Source organism: Emys orbicularis, chromosome 7 (assembly GCF_028017835.1).
Source record: "Emys orbicularis isolate rEmyOrb1 chromosome 7, rEmyOrb1.hap1, whole genome shotgun sequence".
In the NCBI taxonomy this organism is placed as follows: domain Eukaryota; kingdom Metazoa; phylum Chordata; order Testudines; family Emydidae; genus Emys; species Emys orbicularis.
Genome location: NC_088689.1, coordinates 103,318,381 through 103,345,122, shown reverse-complemented (window position 1 = coordinate 103,345,122; position 26,742 = coordinate 103,318,381). Strand labels below are relative to the sequence as shown.

Below are 26,742 nucleotides of genomic sequence, written 5' to 3'. Positions count from 1 at the left end.
TTTTAGACAGTTGACAAGAAGCTGTGAGGATACTTAACATAGGGAAATAGATTCAATATGTGTAATGACCCAGCCACTCCCAGTCTCTATTCAAACCCAAGTTAATGGTATCTAGTTTGCATATTAATTCAAGCTCTGCAGTTTCTCATTGCAAAATTGCCACCTTTAAGTCTGTTACTGAGTGACCAGAGAGGTTGAAGTGTTCTCCTACTGGTTTTTTAATGTTATGATTCCTGATGTCAGATTTGTGTCCATGTATTCTTTTGCCTAGAGACTGTCCAGTTTGGCCAATGTACATGGCAGAGGGGCATTACTGGCACATGATGGCATATATCACATTGGTAGATGTGCAGGTGAACGAGCCCCTAATGGCATGGCTAATGTGATTAGGTCCTATGATGGTGTCATTTGAATAAATATGTGGACAGAGTTGGCATCGGGCTTTGTTGCAAGGATAGGTTCCTGGGTTAGTGTTTTTGTTGTGTGGTCTGTGGTTGCTGGGAGAGGATCAGACCCTAAAGTAGTATGGATGACGACAAACATATATTACATTTTTATCGTAATTGTATTTTTGAAACTAGATTAATTTTTAATCGTCTCTGTAGGTAGGTGTGGAGAACATAACATACTTTTGAACACATCAAAAAATCTGTTGTTTAACCTAAAATGTAAAACATGATTTTATTCACAGCAAATTACTAAGAGTGTAACAAACTATGGTTTCCTGACTAATTAGATTATTTGGCATCTTGTGACATAAAAATACATAATAAAATTGGCTGGATGGATCTCCCAGGATTCAATCACTCAGCGATACACTTTTCTTTCAGGGATTCCTCTACCTACATATGTTGCTCCCTCTATCTGCTTTCAAGGCTCTCTATATCTCTTTCTGCTAACATGTTTTTAAATCTTTGGGTGAAACCATGGTCCCATTGAAGTCAAAGGGAGTTCTACCATTGACTTTCAATGGGGCAAAGATTTTACTCTCTCTTTATCTCCAAGATTCCCATATCCTACTAGTTTCAGAGTCCTTTCTCTTCTTCAGGCCCTCTGTTCCCCTCTTACCCACTGTCTTTAGCTTTCTTCACATTTTGCTCCAGTGATCCCTTCATTACTAGTAAACAACTAGTTCTAACCTTATTCCTTTTTCCTTACTTCCCCACAACCTCTTACTGCTGGTTATGTTATATTCATGTGTCAGTTCTACTCACTTGGGGCCCAAATCAATGTAAGTCACTGTGAGTCCTTCCACTGGCTTCAATGGGCATTGGATCAGGCCCCGAGCCAGAATTTCCAAATATTTTCACCATGCTACTTAGATGATTGTCAAGTGGTGCCAGTAGGACTACATCACCTTAAATTTAGAGAATCTATACTGAGAGACTGCAAAATGTATAAAAATATTTGTCTACATGACTAAATTTCAAACTGGCATTCAAGTAGTTTCAAAATTTGCTTAAAACAGTTTAATTCCTATTTTTAGGACTCAATAAAGTGATGATTTCACAGATGGGCAACATAGCCAGCTACCCAAAAAAATTATACTATAGATAATTGAGCTTTGAAATGTCACAGTAAAATAGGCAGATGACTCACAGAATTGGCACATATACCTCGTGCAAACTAATAACTTTTATGGAAACAAGCTGCATGTCAGATTATGGAGGACATTCTGATTGGGCATCTACCAAATATTAATACTTTTTCTAATAAATGTCTGACAATCACCACTATTGACTTAATAGTTCATGATATAACTATATATCCAAGACAGACAGACAGAATTCCCTCGAACAATGGTTTTGCAGATGATGCTGTCCCAACTGATTATTTTAAACGTATTTATTCAGGGTAACAATTTTGTACACTAATGAATACTTATCTGTCTGTTACATAATAACTCTCAATAAAGTAATTAATAATTACTTTAGAAATATACTTTATTTATTTAAATGTATAAATAACAGATAAAAGAATGCCATCCCAAACTCCAGGACCATATTATACAAAGCTTAAAATTAACATTATTTAAAAAAATAAGACATTAAACCATTTAAATCCAGTTCTGCGCCTCATAATCACAATCAGATCTGTCCCCCATGTTTTATTTTCCCACATCTGTGAAGAACTACATCCATCTTTCATCCCCACATCTTTTGGGGGAAAGTGCTATGCAGCATATCTGTAAGGTTAACAAATCCAGTCTGTGGCAGACCCAGGGGAGAAATGCATTCCAGAGATGAAATGCCCTTAAAATGAACATCCAGCCAGCAGATTCTTCTCTTCTGAATCAGTATAGCAACATATACAACAGGTACACTTTAAAAGTTCATTATGGTTTTAGAGGTATTACCAGTTCCAGTTGTATTCCTCATTTATCGTTGGAATTGATAATATCTCTAAAACACAAATTAATTTTTCAACAAAACCCACTGTGTTTATATAATCTTTTAGATTTAACAAGATACTTGAATGTTAAATAAATACCAGTGTATCATCAAAAATGTATTTATTGATGCTTACCAACTATTTATTCTTAAGTCTCATAAAATATAAATGATTATCAACTTACAAGTTTTAAACATATTATGACATTTTAAATCTACATTAATGGTATAATTTGAAGTCCTTAATTAAAATAGCAATACTTTGAATATTTAAACCATCTTTCTTTCCAGTACCTCAAAGTATTTTACAAATATGGGTAAATATCACCAGTCCCATTTTAAAATATGGACAAACTGATCCTGAGAGATTAAGTGATTTAAAAAAAAAAAATCACACAGCAGAGTAAAGAACAAAATCAAGGTTTCACCATTCCCAGCTCTAACCACAAAACAATGCTAGACTCATTAGGAGGCTTAGATTGAATTTTCACCTTTTGCAATATACAGGTCTAACATATTTATCAAACTTACCTGCAGAGTTGTTCCTAAATAGATTAAATATTCCATCCCAAAAACTACACTAAAAGAAGATTACTGTTGCATGGTTAAGCACTCAAAAGTCAAGAAATGCCAAAGTTAAAGTTTCACACACAACCTTAACTCTGCCCTCTTGTGTGTGTATGGCCTTCGGTTACATTATCACTTTTTTCTTTTACAGGACCTTACTTCATTCATTGTGCAGGATGGAGCATGCTCAGCGAACGCAGCGGATATTCAATATTAATATTTATCTTCTGTGTTTAATGAATCAATCTGTGCCTCAGTGACTGAATACCATCCAAATTGTACACTGTATAGGACGCAGTGATCCTCCACCGCCATACTAGGGATTGCAGAATTTGGCACACAGAAAAAAGGATGTGTACAAATGTTACATCTCCTTAAACTGGGTCTAGCAGTCTCTGGGAAAGGAGAGCTTGTTGGCTCTGCTAATTGGTGTCCAGTGACTGGAATGTAAACAACAATTAGTCATGTCACATATTTGGTGTTGACATCCAAGACTCAACCACTGAACCACACAGTCAATACACAGGAGATCTATCAACTGAGACAAAAGGCAGCCTCCCTGTCGCTAAAAGACTCAGTTGGGAGTCATTGGGTCTGGTTCTCTCTTGCCCTGCACCTTGTGTAAGCATTTGCACTAGTGACTGCAAAGTAGGTGTAAAATGCTACCAAATCAGAATGAATATCCTTCCTCTGAATATCTAGGATATGCTCTATGGGCCCTTTACTCACACTAACTTTCCTTACTCATATTAGTCCCACTGATTTCAATGGAATTACTCATGTGAATATGAATTATTGCCGGACCAGGCCCTGTAAAATATATAAGCTGAAAATGTGATGGAGTATCAGGAGTAAAAGATATGAAGACAATAACTTTTAAGATACCTGAAGTGGCAACATGAAGAATATATAGCAAGAGCAGATTCCAACCTGTTCTTCTCAGAAAATGTCTTTGCTTTTGCTTTTCAGATTAAATGGTCAGTCAGTAAGAAACTTTTATAGTTCCCATATTTGGTTTAAAACAAATTCTCCATCTCCGAAATCTACACTTGAACCATGGCCTTAGTGCGCCATTAAACACATTCATACTTGCCCTGAGGTGGGTATACTTCAGAGATTCTTTTTGTTGACTTTTGAATTCTGCAGGAAGTCAAGATTGTTACACTACTAAACAGATGCAAACGGGGTCCCTCCATGGAACATGATTTATGCAGCTGGCAGCACCACAAACCCCAACATGATGGTGTAGGGAAGCAATTCTCTTAAAAAGAGCACTCAGGGATGGTGGCATTAGGTTGAGGTAACAAGAAGAAAATTCCAGGCAATACACCAGTGATACATTGGCTGCTAACAGTAGTCTCTCAGTAGTCAGCTGCATTTCTCCTTATGATTTCCAGCCCTTCCATGAAGCTACCAAAGAGCTCTAACGCCTTCTTTCTCCATCAGAGATGCAGAGCATCCATCCTCATCTTGGTGTGCTTGAGCAGTGACAAATGAAATGCTATAAAATAACTGAAACATTTCCAATTCTGCATCATATTAATATTTCTGAAATAACTAACAAAATCCTGCTACAATTTTGCTTTCTACAGCATGCCCTTGAAACTAATTGAAAACCACTGAGTGAAGCCAAATCTCAATATTCTAAAATCAACTGCCTCGTACATCTGCCTAGTTGGTGAAATTCAGTTATAGCTTTGAACCTATATGTATACCATGGAATTTACATCCCAATATAAGGTGCTAGTTACCAAAGAAGGATGCATACCAAGATAGATATCTGCTTGATATAGCTGGCAGGTTGTCAACACATGCTTCAATTTCAACTACAATAAAGCTCTTTATTATGCATGCAAAGTAAAACTTAGGTGGATTATGTCTTGCGGCTTTTCCAGTTTGCAATTGCGGAGTGATTCTTTCAAAGCACCTCTTTGTGTAGAGACCTGACCATGAAAAACATTGGACATTAATATCTTCAGTCATTTAATATGCATGCTGCATTTTTGCCTGAGGTCTTTTCTTACTGTCAACAACTAAAGGGATTATTCTTCAAAATGACTCTCAGTAAACTTGGCAAGATTTTTCCATTTCAGCATCAGAAAGGTCTGCATCATCAAATAAACTAGAGATTATGGCTATGAAAATATGTGAATTATAGCAAGAGACCAGATGCTGAAGCCATATAAAATACAAAGCCATAATCTGTTTGCTGTTCCATATAAATATAGTGTAAAAAAAAATCAGACTATGATATAGTACATGATCTCAATATTTATGTCCAACTTCTGGTCCATTCTTCTATGTTCTCTGTCTTTATCCTATACTAAACCCCCAGTGGAGCTTATTTATTTGCATATCTTAACTCTAAAGAGAAACCACTAGCCTCTTCTAGTCTCATATTGAATGTAAGGATTACTAAACAAACCAATAGTTGAGTTTTGTTTAAAAGTTCAATTCAGATTAATTTATTTCGGTTTGGGTACAGAAGTTCTGCAAATTTAGAGCACATTTAATGTATTATATAGTACAAATAACAACAACCGATGAGAAATGAGTCAACCTGGATATATCTTACTGAGGAGCAACACTAGTGTCCAGCCAGTATATACTTCTAAAACACTTATTTTGGTTAGAACTATTTGGTCCTATCCTAGAGCAGACCAAAGAGAGTGTGTTACAGCTGTACTTTAGATGCTGCACTTTAGAAGCTCCCATCAACTCAAATACACTGATCGGATGACAAAATGGGACAAATTCAGGGCCTCAAAAAAGCCGAGAGGTTCCTTCCACTGCTAGTGCCATTAATAAAAACCTTTGGACAGAACTTGGCCCTGACTATGACTGTTTTGTGCTGCTCTGGTAGCACAACACAGCTTCAAAGCTGATTTAACCCTCAGTGCAAGGGATACTACCAAGGGAAAGAGGGAGTGGTCAGGTCATCCCTATGCAACGGTGATTCCTGGCTCCAATAGCAATTGCTTAGGATCATCGGCAGCCAGGGCCAAGCATAAATTAAAGCACGCATTAAGCTGTTCTAACTTATGCTAGGGAATAGTCCCCATCCAGCCCAAGGATCTGTGGGGAGTAAAGTAAGCTTAAAACTACCTTTACTCACCTATGTCTGGTCCTATACTGAACAGGTGTCAGCCGGACCAGAGGATGCAGGCTCTTTGCTGACTAATTCAAGTTTGGATATGAAATTCAGTTAATTTTTTTTCTTTTTTTGTTTTTGGTTGTGGAAAGGAGGAAGAGAATGGCAATGTGAGAGATCAGAGTGAAATTAAAGATGAAGAGACATGGACGTCAGCAGCAGTAGTATTAACTAATACAATCACAACTTTGGGGCCTGATCCTCCAGTTCTTACTCAAAGAAAACATTGATTGATTTCAATGGGAGTTTTTACTGACAAAAGAGTGCAGGATCCCAACTTTTACTTCTGTTACCTGGAGCATCTAAGGGAAGGTGGAAGGTGGGTGATAACCAGATGTTGTCCCTCCTGATGCTTTAGAACCATGCAGACAACAAGTATAACAGGAATTTTGAAAAGGAAGCTTTATGAACCCATTTTTGATAACATAAATACATGGGAGAAGTGCTTAGGTACCATGGTAATTGGGGCTAAATGAGCATTACACAGACAGATATGCTTTTTGGTGTTCCTATGGAATATCAGGAAGTTTTACATGTTTTACCAACCTCACAAACACATGTAAAATGTTGCCCAATTTTTATAGCCTTTGATAACATCTAGCTCTATCTTCAGATATTCCACTTCAGTGTTATGCATCTTTAGAAGTAACACTTGTAGAATTATGTCCAAAAGCAAAGACTTTGGGCTATAGCATTTGCTATCTAGCAGGTGAGCGGGTGGTAGAGATGAAGGGTTTTATCACATCTCCGAATACACAGAAACCTATCGTAAGATCAGCTCCCATATGTGTGTGCAGGCATGGCAGGCTGATTTGACAAAATATGCTACTAAATGGCCAGGTGCTGGATGGTGGGTTCTGCTCCCAAAGGTCTTTCTTTTGGGTTTCTAAAAATGTAGCAAATCACCATCAGGCAAATGCAGTTATTTAATATTTTCTTAAGTATCTTCCTTCCTCTCCTGAAGCATACTGTTCAGATATGGTTTTGCCTCTTGTCAATCAAAATTTACATCTACCCAGTCTCTGCCTACTGCATCAATGGCACCACCTCCTCCACTGCTCAAATAGCCTACAATGCAGCAATGGCTTAGGGGCAAAGGCTGACTCAGAATCACTGAAGCTAATCATTGGTGCTTCCCCTAAATAGGCAGACACTTCAATATCATTGACTTTAGCGAGTGATTTGTGTACTTCTTGCAATCCAGCCACAGCTGATGCAAAGAAGTGAACAAAAAAAGAGTTGGGGTCATGGAGAAAGAGGAGAGGAGAGAGAGAGAGAGATCAGCAATACTAATACTACTCACCCCAACATTTTGAGGATGATGTGGATAATCACAGTTTGTACTACTGGGTCTTTGCATTGCTCCACAGACCAATTTGGGAAGTACAACATTTACCACACTGACCACAGAGCATTTGCCTGATTGTGTTAACTGAGCTGCACATTGTTTCCATGTCTGTGCTGTGCTTCCAGATGCACAATGCAGTCCTTCTCAAAGTCGAGGACACCCACCCTTATGGTATAATGCCACACGATGTGATCAGTCGCCAGTTGCTCAAAGATCAAATCAGAAATATTTGTCTTGTGCAGATTTTGTTTCAGAGCATCTTTGAAGCATTTCATTTGCCTTCCTCACTTACGGTTGCCAGAGCTTAATTCAGAATATAGAATTTGTTTTACTAGACAAGTCTCAGGCATATGAATTACATGACCAGTCCATCTCAGTTGAGCGCAAATCAAATGACCCTTGATACAAACTAAATTAGCTTTTGCCAAAACTTCCAGGTTGGACACCTGGTCGTGCCATTTGATGCCCACCAGTCATTATAGGTATCACAAATGGAAACTGTCAAGCTATTTAATGTGGCATTGACAACAGACCCATGTTTCACAACTGTAAATCAGTGTTGTGAGGACAACAGCATTATACACTTTGATTTTTATCTATAGACAGATTCAATGTTGCTTCCAGATTTGGTGATAAAGGTGACCATCTGCAGTGCTGGCTTTCTTAATTTGCACATCCACTTCATGATCAATAGTCACTTCATTATTTAACACACTGCTGAGATAAGTCAACTGTTGATGGGTTGGAGCATGGTACCTTCCAAACTTATTGATGGATTTTGGTAAAGTTGTTGAGGAGCTGGCTGATACATAGCCTTAGATTTTGTTCTGCCAATGGTAAGGCTAAAGTTAGAAGCCACCACAGCAAAGCAGTTTGTGCTTCAGAGTGTGCCACCAAGGTGCAATCATTGGCATAGAACAGCTCCTGGATCAATGCTTTGATCACCTTGATATTTGCACATAGACAAGAGAGATTAAAGTGCTTGCCAGTGTGAAAGCATATAAAGATGCCATTTGAAGAGCCATGGAGGGCTTCCTCAAGCATCACAGTGAAGAATAAATCAAAAAGGCCAGGAGCAAGGCTACATCCTTGCTTCACCACATTTGTGCCTCACAGAAATCAGATGTGCAATCACTTTGTTTTTACCCACGAAAGCTTATGCCCAAATAAATCTGTTAGTCTTTAAGGTGCCACCAGACTCCTTGTTGTTTTTGTAGATACAGACTAACACGGCTACCCCCTGATACTTAGTAACAACATTTAAAACTCAAAATTTCTCTTCCCCTCTCCCAGTGTTACCTAGAAGAAACACCCACAGGAAATACAAACCAGCAACTAGAACATAGCTCAATGGGCAGCTGCAGCTAATCATGCAATAGCTTACAACAGAAAAAACAAACAAACAACTTGATGTAACCCCCAAGGAGATTACATAGATTCCTGGAGCTCTGTCTGCTGGCAGCTCCGGGAGGAGGAGCCAAGGCAAACTCAGAGTCTGCCCGGCAACCAATAGGGAGTGAGATGCCTCTCCCAGGGAGTTCAGGAGAGGGGAGAAGCCATTTTGGGGAGTGTGGAGCCAGCCAGGGCAAAGGCAGGACTGGTTGTGTGGGGAGCTGGTGAGTCCCAGGCCTACACGCAGGGTTCCCAATGAGAACTGGCCTCTAGGGACCTGACAGCCGATCCCTCACCTGGGTTTTTCCTTCCCCACTGATGATTCCCAATTTGTAGTGTTTGCTGGGAAATTTCCCCAGCCAGGCTGGGTTCGCCCTCCAGCTCCCTAGATGAGACCAGTCACCACATGGTCAGCTGTGGTCTGGCTGCTAGTCAAGGGAAGCTGCCTGCTGAGTGTGTGACTGGAGGGTGGGCTAGGAGGCTACAGTTTGGATGTTAGTGTAGTTATATAACCTACACCTTGAGCCCTGCATCCGTTTGTGGTGAGGGGAAATCCTGGGACCGACACAGCCTGATTCCTGCCTGAGGAGGATCCCTGCCAGCAGATAGCAGCCCCTCTGCAGTGACTGAGGAGTCAGGGTCATCTTCGAATCTGAGGATCATCCATGGAGTTTGTGAGTGCACAATCTTTTAGTTAGTTAGTCAGGGAATTTGTTTTGGGGACCCCCCTACTTCCTGAACTGTGTCCTCAAGCCAGGGAGTAAGGGTTTGAGGATTTTATAACCAGCTGCATATTACACCTGTGGAGGGATTTACCACCTCCTCCCACTTGTGAGTCCTTTGGGCTGTACTGAACCCAGTCAGCCACACTGCTAAACCACTGCAGAGAAGAATTTTATAGGTCATCAAGGGCCCCAGCAAAGTACGCGTACCAACAGGACACTAATTTTACACTTGTTACATCAAGTCACGGGTATTTTCAGTGTGGGCACCAGTGACCCTAAAAATAGTGTTTCACCCTGTTATGTTGTATTTGTCTCCTGTTTAATATAATTATTGTGTTGAATACATTTTTATGTGTTTGTGTTATTTCTTGGAAGTCTCCAACTATCTGGCAAGTAAGTGAGGATTACTCTGTAGTTAGAATTTTCCGCCCAAGCTGCCCTGGTGATCCTGCCAGGAAGGAGCGAGGGGGGTGGAGGCACCGCCAAATAATTTCATAGGAAAAAAAGATACACCCTGCTGAGTGGGTGGCGGGATCCAAAAGAACCCAGACCTGTCCATCAAAACCTATAAGCGGATTGCCATTAAAGGAGGTAACCAGGTGGAGAGGGGCGCTACATTGACTTCAAACTCCCCCTGATAATGCAAGATGAGGGGTCACAATGTCCTTTATTGTCTATGACCTCATCACAAAAGAGACTTGCAACCTGGCCACCAGCATGCAACCAGTCTGGATGACATTGCAGGTACACTGTTAGCATCAATTGCCCCCTACTCATTATGCTACAGACCTAGATCCACAGAAAAAAATGATGGAAGGGGAGGAACCATCAGATTCCAGTCCAGCCACATGTACAAGAGAGGCCATCTTAAGACAAAATACTTCAAGAGCACGTAACTACTTTGTAAACACAGAGATAAGTCCACGTCTATCCTGCTAATCTATAGCTCTCCAAAAAGGAAAGGCTTCCTAGAGAAGCTGCCAGAGATGTTGTCTGACATGGTGATAAAGTTCCAAAAACTTGTTGTCCTGGGAAACTTCAACCTCAATGTTGATATCACCTCTGAAACAATGGCCCAATATCTCCCCCTCAGATTTTCTACCCTTAGTTTCTCACAGGCAATTACTAGACCTATATACACAGTGGGCCACACCCAGCATAGAGCCATTCAAGAGCAACTTCATCCACCATCACCTCCCAGTGTCCTCACAGACACAGCAAAATCTCTAGATTAATTCTATCAAAAGCTGCTGACAGATCTAAAACAACCAACCCACCAAATTCTAAATACCTCTGCCCAAACCTTCTACATTACATAAAGATCCACCACAAACACAGTTCCCCCTTACTCATCCTCTGTACATTATTAACCCATCCATCCCAACTTACATCAAAACAACCTTGTGGGTGTCTCATCCCTATAATGCCATCTCCTCATCTGGCCTCTCACTTGAACAATGCTAAGTTTTAATGCTTGGGAATAAAAAATTTTACCTACCTACTGACCTACATCAACCTTTTCCTTCCATGAAATTTAATTCTATACTGTGTTTCAAGTAGGGCTGAAATTCATATGCCTGTTTTATTTGATGACTTCAGCTTATAGAGACTTATGCCAAAACATCTTTGGCCACCACCATTATTGCTGATGTTAGCACAGCTTAGAGAACAATGTCAGTTAGCTAATTGCTTTACAGAACCATCAGAGGCAGCACAAAGCTTTGAGCCAAACTTACTGCTAACGTGAGCAAGCAAAAGCCAATGAAGACATTTATTCCATTCTATCCAATTCACTCTTGTGCAGAGTGCCTCTGCTTGAAAACATTGCTTACATAAGGTTTACGTGGTGCATAGGCCTTGTGCTGGTCAACCGCACAGGGCTGAATATGATCAGTTACCTTTTGTGGGCACTCAAAAATAGTAGCCATTGCTGCTTTACAAACCTCTTAGCAAGTATCAGAACAAACTAAACACATAGGGTGAAAATCCTGGACCCATCAAAACCAATGGAAGTTTTGCCATTGACTTGAATTATACCATTAGATTGTTATAAAGCTGCCTGAAATGTAATAGAAGAGCAAATGTTATGTCCTCACAGGAGAGGACAAATTCTGCAGTCTGTCACAGTAGTATAAGCTCACTGATGTCAGAAATCAGTTCAATGTCAATGGAATTCCATCAGGGCAAGAGACAGCAGAATTTAGCTCAGTGCCATTAATATATATCACTAATGTCCCTTCCTTTTTTGTCAATCTATTAATTTCCAAGATTGAAAGGTAAATGCTTTGGAATTTCTAGTGAGAGGCATATTGTATTTTCCCACACAAGTATGAAGTGTGAGCTAGATCTGTCCTTTTTTTTTTTTTTAACTAGGTAGTGTTGTACTTACTTTTTATTTCAGAGATTTTTTAAACAATTATGCTATTGTTTGTAACCTCATTAACTAGTCCGAGAAGGTCAAATTCATTTCCATCCCAAATGCCCACAGGAAGATCTCTAATTCTTTAATGGACAACAACACAGAAAGCAAATCTCCATCAAAGGGTTCACCTATACCTATATATTGCTGCTAATTTGTGTTACTGATAGACTTAAAATTATTATTATAGGTTCATACCTCTAACAAAGAAATCAATTATTCAGAGCTAAAGGATGATCATATCTGCATTAGTTATTTTTTATTTGAATTGTGTACATCAAACAGCTAAAAATAAATTAGGTCAGAGTTATACATTACTTATTTCAATGAACTATGGCCAGACATTATAGGGGATTTAACAGCTACATAATACAAAATATTTAATTCCCTCAAATCATGCCTATAGTGCCTGATTTTGCTTCCATACATGCTATTACAGAAACAATCTGGATAACTGATGCACAGTTACTAATATCAGTGTTCTATTTCACATCATATATAGTATTTTAAAGTATTTTAACAATAACTAACTAAGAATCCATGAAGAAATGTATAATGGGATTTATAAACTTGATCTTGAATAAGTTAAAATCTTGCTTTCTGGATGGTTAAAATTTCCTCTATACTGGACTGGTAAAAGTCTACATTCTGTTCATTATTTTATGCTATGTAGCACAATTCCAATATACATATAAACACACTAGACTGTTATTAAATGGTTTGCAGTAATTAGAGTCATAGAGTTCAAGGCCAGAAGGGACCACTAGATCATAGTCTGACCTCTTCCATATCACAAACCTATAAATATCATGCAGCCGCCCCCACACCAAGTCAACAACCTGAATTAGACCAAAGCATTACAGCCCTCAGGAGCCCAAACTACTGTAAAACTGGTTGTCAAATGATGTAGGTTATGACAAAAAAAAGTTATGACAAAAAATTCATGGCACACAATATTTTAATTAATACTACACATGTTTCTTGTGGAACATTATGAGAAAAATTCAAATAAATACCTTTATTTTATAATAAGAGTGTTTAAATAGACTCCAGTACTCTGGACATAGGCAGAACTAAATTTGTAAAGATACATAGAGGAGTCTTACTCAATAATGCACTGGATGGCATAAGAAAGACCATGACCTTTTATGGAAAAAAGCCATTAGTATCATAGTTTTTGTCCAAGAAGTCATAGACAGGACAAACATACATCCTTAACTATCATAAACTATAAATCCTTGAGGCACAAAACATTAATACCAGTAAGTCTACTGAAGGCCTCACAGAAATCAGATGTGCAATCACTTTGTTTAATGCACTATAGGATGGCACTCAGATACCACAAAGAAGATCACAGTATAAAAACACAATTAAAGTGGTAAATCTAGGAGACTGCCACACAGAAAACAAAGTGAGCAGATGCAATTTAAGGATATAAAAATATCCTAAACATTTAGGATTTCACCCTACTCCTTTAAAGGGCCGTAGTAACTCATGGACCTGAGTCTCTAGCTATACTAATGTAGATTGTTAAACAGGCTATTTAAATTAAACTGTTATCTTCTGCCTAGTATTTGTGTATCTACATGGAGGTCTAACTCAACATAGGCCATGATACAGGAAAACACTTAGGCATGTGCTTAACTTTAAGCATATGGTTGTCTATTGACTTCAATGAGCCATAAGCATCCCTTCTTGAATCAAGACCCTGATTTGTGTTGTAATGAAACAACTTTGTATCAAAGTGTCAAACTGTTTCATTAAAACACAAACAGGAGACACTTTAAAGATACAATGCTTCAATCAGTACTAAGTAGCAGCTGCCCTTAATGATTTTAAAAATGAAATAAACTATATTGTATTATGTCACATTATGACATGCAAATAGCAGAAGCATTTGTATATATATAAAACTAAGAATCCATAAAGAAATGTGTGTGTGTGTATATATATATATATATATATATATATATATATATATATATATATATATATATATATATATATATATATATATATATATATATATATATAAAAATTTCCCATGAACCGGAAACACTGAGTTTTGACCAGGTGTAGTGCTCAGTGCTATCCTATATCCATTTTCAATCATTATTAATTAGTTAATGACTAGCAAGAGTATTAAGATATACTGGCTTTGCCACTGGCCTTTATCTGTTTTACCTTATCTTTACTTGACCTCCAAATGGATTATTATAAATGCTGAAGTAGTGATATTCCTAATAATCTGATCTTATAGCCATTCCATATGCAGTAGCTCCTTTATGTTTTCAACAGAAGCAATATTCAATTCCAATTAAGCTATGCTAAAAATGCTAATAATTAATAATAGTAAGTCATCTCCTTGCTCTAATTTGCCCTGAACTTCTAAGATTTTCCTTGAAAAAGTAATGTTTAATGATTTATAAATGAACTAAAATGTATATAATGATAGGGGACTTCAATCTGAGTGACATATGCTGGAGATCTCATGCTGCCAGGGCTTATGGAAAATAGATCTTGTCAAACTAACAATTTTTTTTATGTAATTCTAAACAGGGAATCATCACTGAGTGGGTGTGTTTCTAGTGGGATCCTACAAGGATCAGTTCTTTTCCCTACCTGATTTAATATTTGTATCAATGACAGAAGAAAACATAAAATTATTACTGATAAAATATGCATAAAACACACAAAGATTGGGGGAGTGGTAAATAAGAGGCTAGGTCACTGAGATAGAGCAATTTGAATCGCTTGGTAAACTGGGCATAAGCAACCAATATATATCTGAATGCAGCCAAATGTAATGACAGTCACCTAGGAACAGAGAATTCAGGGCATACTTATAGGATGGAGGGGGCTCTATCCTGAGAAGCAGTGACTTCAAAAAAGATCTGGGTGTCATGGTGGATAATTAGCTGAATATACACTCCTAGTGTGACACTGTGGCCAAAAAAGGCTAATTCGATCCTTGGATGTATAAATAGGAATATCAAATAGAAGTGGAGAGGTTATATTTAGGACTGTCAAGCGATTACAAAAATTAATCACGATTAAACAATAATAGAATACCATTTATTTAAATATTTTGGATGTTTTCTACATTTTCAAATATATTTATTTCAAGTACAACACAGAATACAAAGTGTACAGTGCTCACTTTTTAACAGTGAGGGTAGTTAACCACTGAAACAATTTGTTGTGGGAGATTCTCCATCTCTGGAAGTCTTTAAATCAAGATTGGATGTTTTCCTAAAAGATATGCTCTAGTTTAACCACAGTTATTGGACATGAAGCAGGAATTAATTCATGGAAGTGCTATGTGTTGTGTTATTCCAGAGGTCAGTCTGATCACAGTGGTCCCTGCTGGCCTTAAAAATCTATGAATCTGTACTTGCTATATTTACATGCAGAACTCTTGTGAAAGGAAGGCAAAACATTGCCCTTAGTGAGGATCATCCTTTAAGATCTGGGCAGGATACAATGTGATTGTTGCATTTCCCCCCAGATCTGTAAGGTTATTATTGAAATCAGGAAAAAGTTGCCAGGATATTTCATGTGCTAAGACTTCTTAGCGGGTGGGAGTGGGCTTTGTGATTTTATAGAACAGATAAAGTAAAGTTATTAGTCTGAGCATGAATTGCTCTATTTGTGTTCTTGCAGTCCAGAGGAGAAATAACCCCAGTAAATATAATGAAGCCAAGCAGGAAGATCATGGCATTTTGTTATAAACCAGCTTAAGTAACTAGAGTAAAAGTTTTGGATAAATTCACAAACCTCACATTTCATAGAATATCAGTGTTGGAAGGGACCTCAGGAGGTCATCTAGTCCAACCTCCTGCTCAAAGCAGGACCAATCTCCAGACAGATTTTTGCCCCAGATCCCTAAATGGCCCCCTCAAGCAGGGCCGGCTTTAAGCCAATTCGGCCGATTCCCCGGAATGGGGCCCCGCGCCTAAGAGGGCCCCGCAACATCCGGGGCTGCCGGCGGAGCGGGGGGGAAAAAAAAGCTGTGTCCTGCTTCTCCCCCCTCCCTCCAGTGCTTGCGCTGCTGTACAGCTGATCAGCGCAAGCCTGGGAGGGAGGGGTGAGGAGAAGGAATGTGGTGTGCTTGGGGAAGAGGCAGGGCCAGGGTGGGGATCCAATGGGGCAGGGGAGGGGGGCGCAAGACAATTTGCATCCTGGCATGGGGCCCCACACTTGCTAAAGCCAGCCCTGCCCTCAAGGATTGAACTCACAACGCTGGGTTTAGTAGACCAATGCTCAAACCACTGAGCTATCCCTCCCCCCTTAACATTAGTACCTTAAACAACTTGACTAACATTTCCAGCTTTCAACAACTTCAGTTCTGGTAAAAAGAAGCAACGTTTTTGTTGCATTCATCTGCTAGAAAGCACAATGTTTGGATAATATTCTACCCTACGTTTTCACGCAAAATTTTTATTGCCTTGAGCTGGTGAGCTCCATGTGTTTGAAACAAATGAGAGTGACATCTGGCCCAGCGTCACTGGAGCTCCTCCTAGGAAGTAGTAGTAAAATGTCAGCCCTCAAATTTAAGCACATGCTTAAGTTTATCTCTATTCAGCAAAGCAATGAAGCACATTCTTTAGTCTTAGTGAAGTCAATGGCATATATCCCTAAAGTTAAACACATGGTTAAGTACTTTGCTGAATAGGGATTGACTGCTGAATTGGGGCTTGAGACACCAGCATTGTTACTATAGAATACTGCAAGAGAGAAAGAGCCAAGCTATGTATGGTGTGGTATAAAGGCTCTATTAACATATGTTCTGGATAACCACAGTACTCACAAATGGTGAAGATATAAATTAGTTATGCAGGTCACTGAAAACTCATCCTACTAAAAGTTTTACACCACCCCAATATCTATTATTTATATGCCATATATTTTACTCAAAAACTATTTGAGGAAAACTATTTTAGGAAAACAACTGATAAATTTAACTCGTGTAAATATTACCTGAAACAGTTTTGCTATGCATAACCATCGTAAGACTGAGTACCTTAGAACCTACCGTGGCTAGAAGAAGAGGTTGTATGTCCCTTTGGAAAGCTGTGAATTGTCCTGTTGCAATGGTACAATTCTCTCATTTCTAGCCCCAAAGATTCAAAAGATAGCAGAACTTAAACCTGTCTCATGTCCAAGCCTCAATATTACTTGTTCTGCATGTCAGAGCAGTGTAATGTAGTGGTAGTGGTGATTTTACATTTGTGGGGAAAGTAGAAGACATTTCTCTGCAGACAACTTTTAGATTAAGACTTTCATCAGCATAAATTCATTTAAAAAGCTTTACACACACCAATGGAACCTGGAAAAAGAAGAGATGAAAACAACTGTTTTGACTTTCTATGATTTCTTCATAAATGTTATTTAATGCTTTGATGCTAAGGTGAAGAGACTCAGAAATACATTAGGCAGATAGACATACAATATATACTTTTTTATTCACCATGCATTTGGTTACCTAAGAGCCTTATTCTGTACCCTTTACTCACATTTCATAGTCCTTGGGCATGAGAACAGTCCAATTGAAGTCTATCCATGTGGGCAAAGGTTACAGAATTGCTACCAGGGTAGAGTATTATCACTGAATTTTTCCTTTGATATAACCCCAATGTTCCAGGTGTTTTTCATTGTACAGTAACTCCTCACTTAACGTTGTAGTTATGTTCCTGAAAAATGCAACTTTAAGCGAAACGATGTTAAGCGCATCCAATTTCCCCATAAGAATTAATGTAAATGCGGGGGTTGAGGTTCCAGGGAAATTTTTTTCACCAGACAAAAAAACTATATTATATATATACACATACACACACACACACACACACACACACACACAGTATAAGTTTTTAAAAAAACAATTTAATATTGTACACAGCAATGATGATTGTGAAGCTTGGTTGAGGTGGTGAAGTTAGAGGGTGGAAGAGGGTGGGATATTTCCTGGGGAATGCCTTACTGCTAAAAGATGAACTAGCACTCAGCTGAGCCCTCAAGGGTTAACACATTGTTGTTAATGTAGCCTCACACTCTACAAGGCAGCATGAATGAAGGGAGGGGAGACAGCATGGCAGACAGAGACAGAGACACACACCCGTGTGTGCGAGAGAGAGAGAGATGCGCATTGCCCCTTTAAGTCTGCTGACCCCACTCTAAGTACATTGCCTTTAAAAAAATCAGGAAGTTGAGACAGCAGCTGTGGCCAGCAAGCTCTCTCCGTCCTGAGCCCTGTCCTGTCCCCACCCTGCTCTATATGGAGAAGGGGTAAGCGGGGGGCAGGAGAAGGGGGCAGGGGGACACCCTGACATTAGTCCCCCTCATCGCCCCTCCCCTGCACAGCAAGCAGGAGGATCCCGGGAGCAGCTCCAAGGCAGAGGGCAGGAACAGCACATGGCAGTGGGGGGAGGGACAGCTGAACTGCCAGCAAATGATAGCCTGCTGGGCAGCTGCTGCACAGGGAACTTAGGGGAGCGGGGAGCTGATGGGGGGCTGCCAGTCCACCCTGGTTCCAAGCCTAGGGTTACCATACGTCCGGTTTTTCCCGGACACATCCGGCTTTTTGGTAATCAAACCCCCGTCCAGGGGGAATTTCCAAAAAGCCGAACATGTCCGGGAAAAATACCCCCTGGCTTACCTTAGAGCGGGCGCCGGGGGCTGCTGTGCTCCCTGACTCCTAGGCTCTGTAAGAACCGAGCTGCCCGAGCGCTACCGGCTTCAGGCAGCCCCCATGCCTCCAGACCCTGCGCCGCCAGCTGGGAACTTCCCCTCCCGGGCTCCGGGGGCGCAGAGTCCAGAGGCAAGGGGCTGCCCGAAGCCGGTAGCGCTCGGGCAGCTCGGCGCTTACAGAGCCCAGGAGTTCAGGGAGCACAGCAGCCGCCGGAGCCCGGGAGGGGAAGTGCCCGGCCGGGGGCGCAGGGTCCGGAGGCATGGGGGCTGCCCGAAGCCCGAGCGCTACCGGCTTCATGGTTTGCCGGGCAGCCTCCAGACCCTGCGCCCCCGGCTGGGCGCTTCCCCTCCCGGGCTCCAGCTGCGCTGGGGAAGCGCCGGCCGGGGGCGCAGGGTCTGGGGGCTGCCTGGCAAACCGTGAAGCTGGTAGCGCTCGGGCAGCCCTTTTCACGTGGCTGGGAGGGAGGAGGGGGAATGCGGGGTGCTCAGGGGAGGGGGCGGAGTTAGGGCGGGGACTTTGGGGAAGGGGCGGAGTTGGGGCAGGGAAGGGGCAGAGTTGGGGTGGGGCCGGGAGTGGGAAAGGGGTGGGGCCAGGGCCCCGTGGAGTGTCCTCTTTTTTTATTTTTTAAATATGGTAACCCTATCAAAGCCCCCACCAGCTAGCTGCAATGGGCTGCTCTTCCTGCAAGCAGTGGACGAAGCAGGCGGCTGCCGAACAACGTTATAAGAGAGCATTGCACAACTTTAAATGAGCATGTTCCCTAATTGATCAACAACGTAACAACGAAACAATGTTAACCGGGATGACTTTAAGAGAGGAGTTACTGTATTAAGTCATATGAGTCTTGTATAATGCAATCTTGTTAGTCTGCGCATACCATCAATTGCTTCTTATTAATTGCAGTACTTTAAATCTGAATTAACTCAAAATTGTAAAGAACTGAGCATCTTCATCAATAATTAGTTAGTTTTCTGGGGATGTTGGGGAAGTTTTATGTAAAACTTGGTTTCCAACAGTATTATTAAAATTGATGCTGCCTGTTGACTGGTTTGCTCCCTCCTTCTCTTGGCACTTCTCCCACTGAGCCCAATTCTTCCTTCACTTGCATGCACTTAATCCCATTGATTCTGAGGCTATACCTAAACTGTAATCCAAGGTGTGACTGCAGCACAGGTAGCCATACCTGTGTCAGCTTCCCCCAAGGAAAAACCAGCATGGCTAAAACAGCAGTGTATGCGCAGCGGCCTCTGTGCAGGCTGCACAAGCACGCTGGGGACTATGGGTGTATACTCACGTTGCTAGCCCATGTTGAAGGCTGTGCCACTGCTATTTTTAGCCATGCTAGCACAGGTGAAGCTAGCGTGGGCATGTCTACCTGTGCTGCAATCACACGTCATCTTACAGTGTAGGCCTACACTAAAGATTAGTAAAGGAGGAAAAAAATGGGTTATTGTGAAATTTTAGCATTGAGCCGAAAAGTGTCTGCCATTAAGGGACACAAGGGACTCACAGACTCTTTGTCACCAATGCAAGAGCCTGGGAACTTCTCAATGTAGCTTTCTTTCTCTCGTCTTCCCTCCCTATCTCCCTTAGTTTCTCTTTAATCATTGTGGCTCCTACTATTCCAAATTGTGGAAAAATGAAATTGCACACCAAACTGCACTCAGAAGAGCAGGAGCAGCTTGCACATAACTACCTTCATGAAACTATGTTGAAAGCATTGATGATCAGTCAGCACCAGGAGTGACCAGCAGTAGTGGCACATAGGCAAGATAAGGCCTGATCCAACAAACAGCAGAAGTTAGTGCAAATATTTTCATTTACTTCTGTAGACACTGGATCATGCCCATAATGAAGAGGCCAATGAATTTTTCAGGTCACTAAAGTCTTTAAGGCTGCATCCTAAGTCTTTGTTTATAATAGGTTTATATAGATATACATACACAAAATTGCCACTGTTGCTGACACTGCTTCAACTTCAGTGCAAGTAGCAAAGCTGAGCGCTTGCAGCCACCAGCATTTTTAACATGGAGTAATTTAGACTTGTTCTAAACAGAACGAAAAAGTGTTAACCACCCCATTAGGCACCAAGACTTGGCCCAGCCTACACTAGACTAGTATTCCCACTGTGGAGCTGCACCAGTATTCTCAACAGTGAGTCTTTCCTGGATAAATTGCACACCTCATACAAAAGTCCCAGAGTGTTCCATGCAATGGATTTCAGTTTGCTTTCTTAAATACATCGTAAAGATTACATAGCCACTCTTCATGATCAAGAGGCAGATGGGTTGTTTAACAAACCTCCAATTACAGGAAGCTAATTGACTTTCACTCTAGCAGTGGTATGACCATAACTAACACATCACTCTAAACAAAGACACTCACAAGTACCCTTGACGCAGGAAATAGATAAGTAGGATAATCTTCTTTGTCACAGGCTACTTATAGAATATGTTCTTATGGCCATCCCATGAGTGCAGACTAGTAAAAACAGGTTCCATAAAGAATCAGCAGCAGAAATGAAATCCCTGCATGTGACTGGATACACATTGCTTGTCTGGATTTGTAGCTCCAACATACTTATAAAAACATATCTTGATAGATGTGGGCAGAGAGTTGGCTTTGGAACCCAAACTGTGATGGGATGGGTATACTGTCACATGCACACATGGAGTGTTAAATATTCTGCATTAAATGAAAGTGTTGGCGGGAAATTATTAAACAACCTTCTAAACATGAAAAGGGGAGGGGAAATCACAGCAGGTAACAGTTCAGCAGACGTAACAGATAAATAAGGGTTTGGCTCTATGAGCCATAATTTGGCAGGGGCTGAGCACTATCAACTCCCATAAACTTCACTGACTCCATCTTCCAGGATTGGTCCTGCAAATATGCCAACTGCCATGATGCCACATGCTCTTTGTATAAGACAACAGTGGCTTTGGGTCGAACACCTAAGCAAACGGGTTGATATTAGACTCTGCAGGTAATGAAGAAGGATTCTGAAAACAGGATTTGCTTCAGAACTATTTTTAACCTTTGGGAATATGAGAGAGTATTTACTATTTCAATTCATTATGCAGAGCACAGATCCACAGCACAACTTGCTGCACACACATTAAATCTATTAACATTTATAGAAATTAAATGTGTCGCACTGTAGAATAGAGGGCCATATTTTGTCCTCCTGCACTAAAACCTGTGGGAGGAAGGCAGAAGGCCCATTCTTGGAATGACTGTCTCAGTAGGAAAGGATTTCAGGGGTTCAGAGACAAGGCAGAAGTACAGGCTCCAAACTCTTTGGGGAGAGGATACTGCAGCCATATAATGAGATCTGATGTCTCCATAGTGATGACCGGTCCCCTTTCCCCCAAGGCAGCTAGATCCCTCAGGAAACAAACTGCCACTGGCTTCCTCTGGACCCCATACCTCCGCAAACCCATCTTCCTTTCCCCTTTCTGTGCTCTGAACCAGTTCTGCAGGCTTCTTCTCATATAAATGGAAAGGAACATGTTTGCCATAGTTATTAGGGAACAATCCTGAACTGGAAGGGGGATGAACTAGATGACCTAACAGAGCTTTCCCTCTCTAATGTTTATGATTCTGTAGCTCCACTAGTGATCATGAGAACAGGGCCGCCCAGAGGGGGGGCGGGGCAAGTGGGGCAATTTGCCCCAGGCCCTGGGCCCCACAGGGGCCCCCACGAGAATATAGTATTCTATACTATTGCAACTTTTTTTATGGAAGGGGCCCCCAAAATTGCTTTGCCCCGGGCCCCCTGAATCCTCTGGGCAGCCCTGCATGAGAATACTAATTTATGACTGGCTGAGCCACAAGTGAATTACAGTACAACTGTAATGGAGTGTGATCTGTGGAGCATGGAGGAGGTAGGAATATGGAGCTCAGTGTATTATTCCTTTTACATATGAGCTGATGTTCAGTTTAGAGGAAGAAAAACACTAATGATGCAGCTGATGTCTTGTTAGAAAACATCTGAACTGTGACCAATTTTTCCTGACAAGAACTCGTAATCGGTATAGAAATGAGATGCTTAGTCATTGGGAAAATAAAGACTAAATCAGTGATGTAAATTGAGTCAATGATGGAATCTGATTTTTTTTCTTTTTTAGTAAAGAAGACATTTTTAACTCGTTGAATGTGCCAGTGTATTAATAAGCTTCCTTCTCTTCAGCATCAAAAGAGTACAGTACCTAGAGGATAAACAGTGAAATAAAACTTTTTCTTAGTATTTTAAAATTCAAAGCATGCATGTCTCTGCATAAGGCCATGCGTGTGTGACTAGCACCAAATAGCCTTGACAACTTTTAGCCTCTTACCATATATGAATGAAGGGCAAATCTAGAAGATAATTTAATTTGACAGACCTCTACGCACACTCCTCTCCTAGAGAGATAGACATGAGTTTTCCACAAGACAGAAGTAATCCTTGTAACAGAATGTAGTTACTTGCTGATCACATACCATAGCCATTCAATTGATAAGAAGGAAGATAAGCCAAACTGTTTTGGAAAAGTTTTGTCAGTCTTAATTAATACATTAATAAACAAAGGACCCAGATTCTGGCCAGCTAGTGAGTGAATGCCCAAGATAAGGGGGTGGCTCAGCTAACTGCTCCCTCAAAACTTGGGGGAGTCCCTTTGAGAAGCAGAGTCCTTGTTTCCTATTAGCACCCCTGTGGACATTAGCTGTCAGAAAAAAGGGGTTTGAGTGGGGTCAGCTGAGAACAGGACCACATCACCGTCCTTCTCTGCCCTTGGAGGTGGCACAGAGGAGGGAACATACTAGCTCCCTCTCCTAGGCAGGCAGAGCTACCACTCTGGCATTCATGCCTTGTAAGCTCCCAGGAGCAATTTTAGCTGACACAGCCGGAATTCCTCCTAGAGGCTCCAACTGCGAAACTGCCCCTCTGCACTGTCACTCTGTCAGAGGGCACCAAGCACAGAATCTTGATGAATAAATAATAATATTTATATGTATTTAGTACATTTCATCCCAAAGGATCCAAAAGCAATTTTCAACTGTAAAAACACAGCATCACTGAAACTCAGCCACGTCTGGGATGAAGGGAGGCAACCAACTATGCAGCCTAATGTGAAAAAGTGTGCATGGGACAGTTTTTGCCAAGTATTCTGGGGAGAAAAACAACTTTTACAAAAAGTGCCATGGGATATTTATAAAACACTACAAATATCAACAAGCTTTCTTGTAAAAAACTATCATTTCTATACTTCTTATGGGTTTTTCTACCTAGGCCTCTGACTGACCCAAATACTATGTGTATATGTGTGTGTGCGCACACATGCTGATATATATAGTCCAGCACAACAGAACTACCTGTATTCTCTCAGTGTGCCGGAATGGCAATTTTTTGTTATGTATCATTTGCAGCTTGCTGCAGTCATCCCACAAAAATCAGTATATATCCCTATTCCAGAGAGAAATATATATATTCAATTGTTTTCTGAAGCTTCCCTCTTCACTGCAGTGTGACAAGCTTTATGAGAAAGCAATATTTTATATACATATGCATACATATATACACACACATATATAAACAATTATTTATCTTGTTTTTGAAAGTTCTTTCCAAGCTTAGCAGACACTTTGCAAAGTATCACTGTTGTCCATTGGTAACCAGGTGTTTCAAATCATATATGCATCACAAATAGCAATAATGGCAAAACCATAAAGACCTTTAAAATGTACTCTAGAGTCCAAATTTTTATTATTGCTTATCCACAATTGTATATGCAAAAATAAACCCCACATTATTTGTGTTTGTAGATACTACAATTGCATGCATGATCAGAGAGACATCTAAGCCTGGGGCTATCTGTCTTGGAGATGTTATATAATGGCTTTTCTGTTATGGTCCCTTTATGGGTTATGTGTTCCATCCCAATAGTACTGGAGAGTGGAGAAACCATATACTTGGATTGTACATGGATTTAATTACTATTGCTATACAACACACCAAACTATCTCAGAGAACAATACTTCAGAATTATACATGCCTTTCCTTTAAAGATTTCAAAGTGCTTTACAAAGATTAATCAATTAAACTTCATAACCCCCGTGTGAGATAGGGATGCATTATCCCCACTTTAAAGCTATGGACACTGAGGCACAGACAGACAAAATGATTTATCCAAGGTCTCACATCAAGACAGTGGCAGAGCTGAGTCATGAGTCCTGACTTCCATTCATCTACTGTAACCATGACCTATTGTACTACAACACAGAATCAAATTAAAGCTACCTAACAAATGAGTCACTTTGGGGGTTTTTTCAGAAGTTTTCTTGTCCATGTACCTTTTATATCCCAGTGAAATGTTATCCACTAAGCCCCTCAGTCAGTTCCCAGAAATCTGCAACAAAGCTGCTCAAAAATGTCAAACAAAATGAAAAAAACAGAAAGCTGGTTACAGCCACTTCTGTGGTTTCCACTCTCAGAGGCTTTGTAGATTCTTTTAACTTCATTAATTAAATCTGACTTACAGGAGCATGCTACCACCTCCGGTGCTGCTGTTCTCAACAGTATCAGTAGATTGCTATCCCTCAGAAGAATACCTCTTGAAGAATAACACAATGCTGGTACACCTCTACCCCGATATAACACGAATTCGGATATAATGCGGTAAAGCAGCGCCCCAGGGGGGCGGGGCTGCGCACTCCGGTGGATCAAAGTAAGTTTGATATAACGCGGTTTCACCTATAACACGGTAAGATTTTGGGGCTCCCGAGGACAGCGTTATATCGGGGTAGAGGTGTATTAGCTGACAGTTCAAGAAACCATTTGTTCTATTGAATTCTGCGGACAGCATTGCTGTCAAGCTGCCCCTTCCTTCTTCATATAGCAAATTCTTAAAAGACCCAAAGAGCTCTAGTAGAGATGAGGAGCTAAAGAACTTGCATCATATCTATTGGATAGAAGCATTGGCAGCAGCATTCTCAGTGGCACACCAGGGTGACACAAAGCACTGACAGCACCCTACCAAAATATACTTCAGAGAAACTGAGGAGGAGAGGCTGAGAATTGTATATGATTCTGCTATAAGTTCAAACTGAAAAGAAAATCTAAAAGAAGGCAAGGGAGAAGCCTGCTTTGTGGTGCGAAACAATCTTTCCTCTGTGACATCAACATTGTTTCTATAGCAACCTACAGTGATGCAACTGAGGAGTCTGATGATTTCAGACAGGAGCAGCTGGACTCATAAGAAACAAGCATTCTGGTTTTTATGCAAATGATCTTAAGTAATAAAGAATAAACGAAGCACAGGATTTATTAGTAACAGATAAAACACACAGATAACCACAACAGATTCTAAACTGAATCGAAGTTTGCCCCCTAAATTTGCCCACAGCTTTTGATAAAAAATGGGCCAAATTCAGATCTGGTGAAAGTGGTTTCAGTGGCATTGCTTATACCTATTAATCTGTATTTATAAGGCATCCACATGTGTGGTATTTGAGTCAAAATCAAATCTGAATCTAGCCCATGATTTCACCAATCTTACTCTTGTTTTATTCCCTCTCTTTTTTATATATGTATGGGCAGGTTCCTCCTTCATACTATACATATGATGCTGAATGTTAATAAGTTATTGGCCCAGAATCAGACTGTCATTTTTCAGATACTTTCCTGAAGGTCAGAGGCCAAATCCTCAACTGGTGTAAACTGGCAAGGCTCAAGTGAAATCCCTGGAGCTTTGTAGTTTTACAAAAGCTGAGGATCTGGCCCAAAACTCCTACCTTAGGACCTGCTCCTGCTCCTCTGACGCCAGTGAAAAACTCCGTGGGAGCAGGATAAGGCCTTTTGTTACTGTGCTGTCAGGCAAACACACTGCAACTGTCAGGCAAGCACAGTGCAAACACACTGGATGGATATTTCAGTCTTGATCCAGCTCTGTTATTATTTATATTATGGTAGTACACACACACACACACACACACACACACACACACACACACACACACGAAGATACAGACCCTGCTCTGAAGAGCTTACCATCTACGATGTTAATTCCTACACCAACTGCTG

At 40.6% G+C, this 26,742-nt stretch overlaps 1 protein-coding gene across 1 annotated transcript in view; it reads right to left on the bottom strand.

Moving 5' to 3' along the window:
* Positions 1-26,742, bottom strand: part of CACNA1D (calcium voltage-gated channel subunit alpha1 D) — a 412,523-nt gene that overhangs the window by 341,179 nt on the left and 44,602 nt on the right. The window lies entirely within an intron of this gene.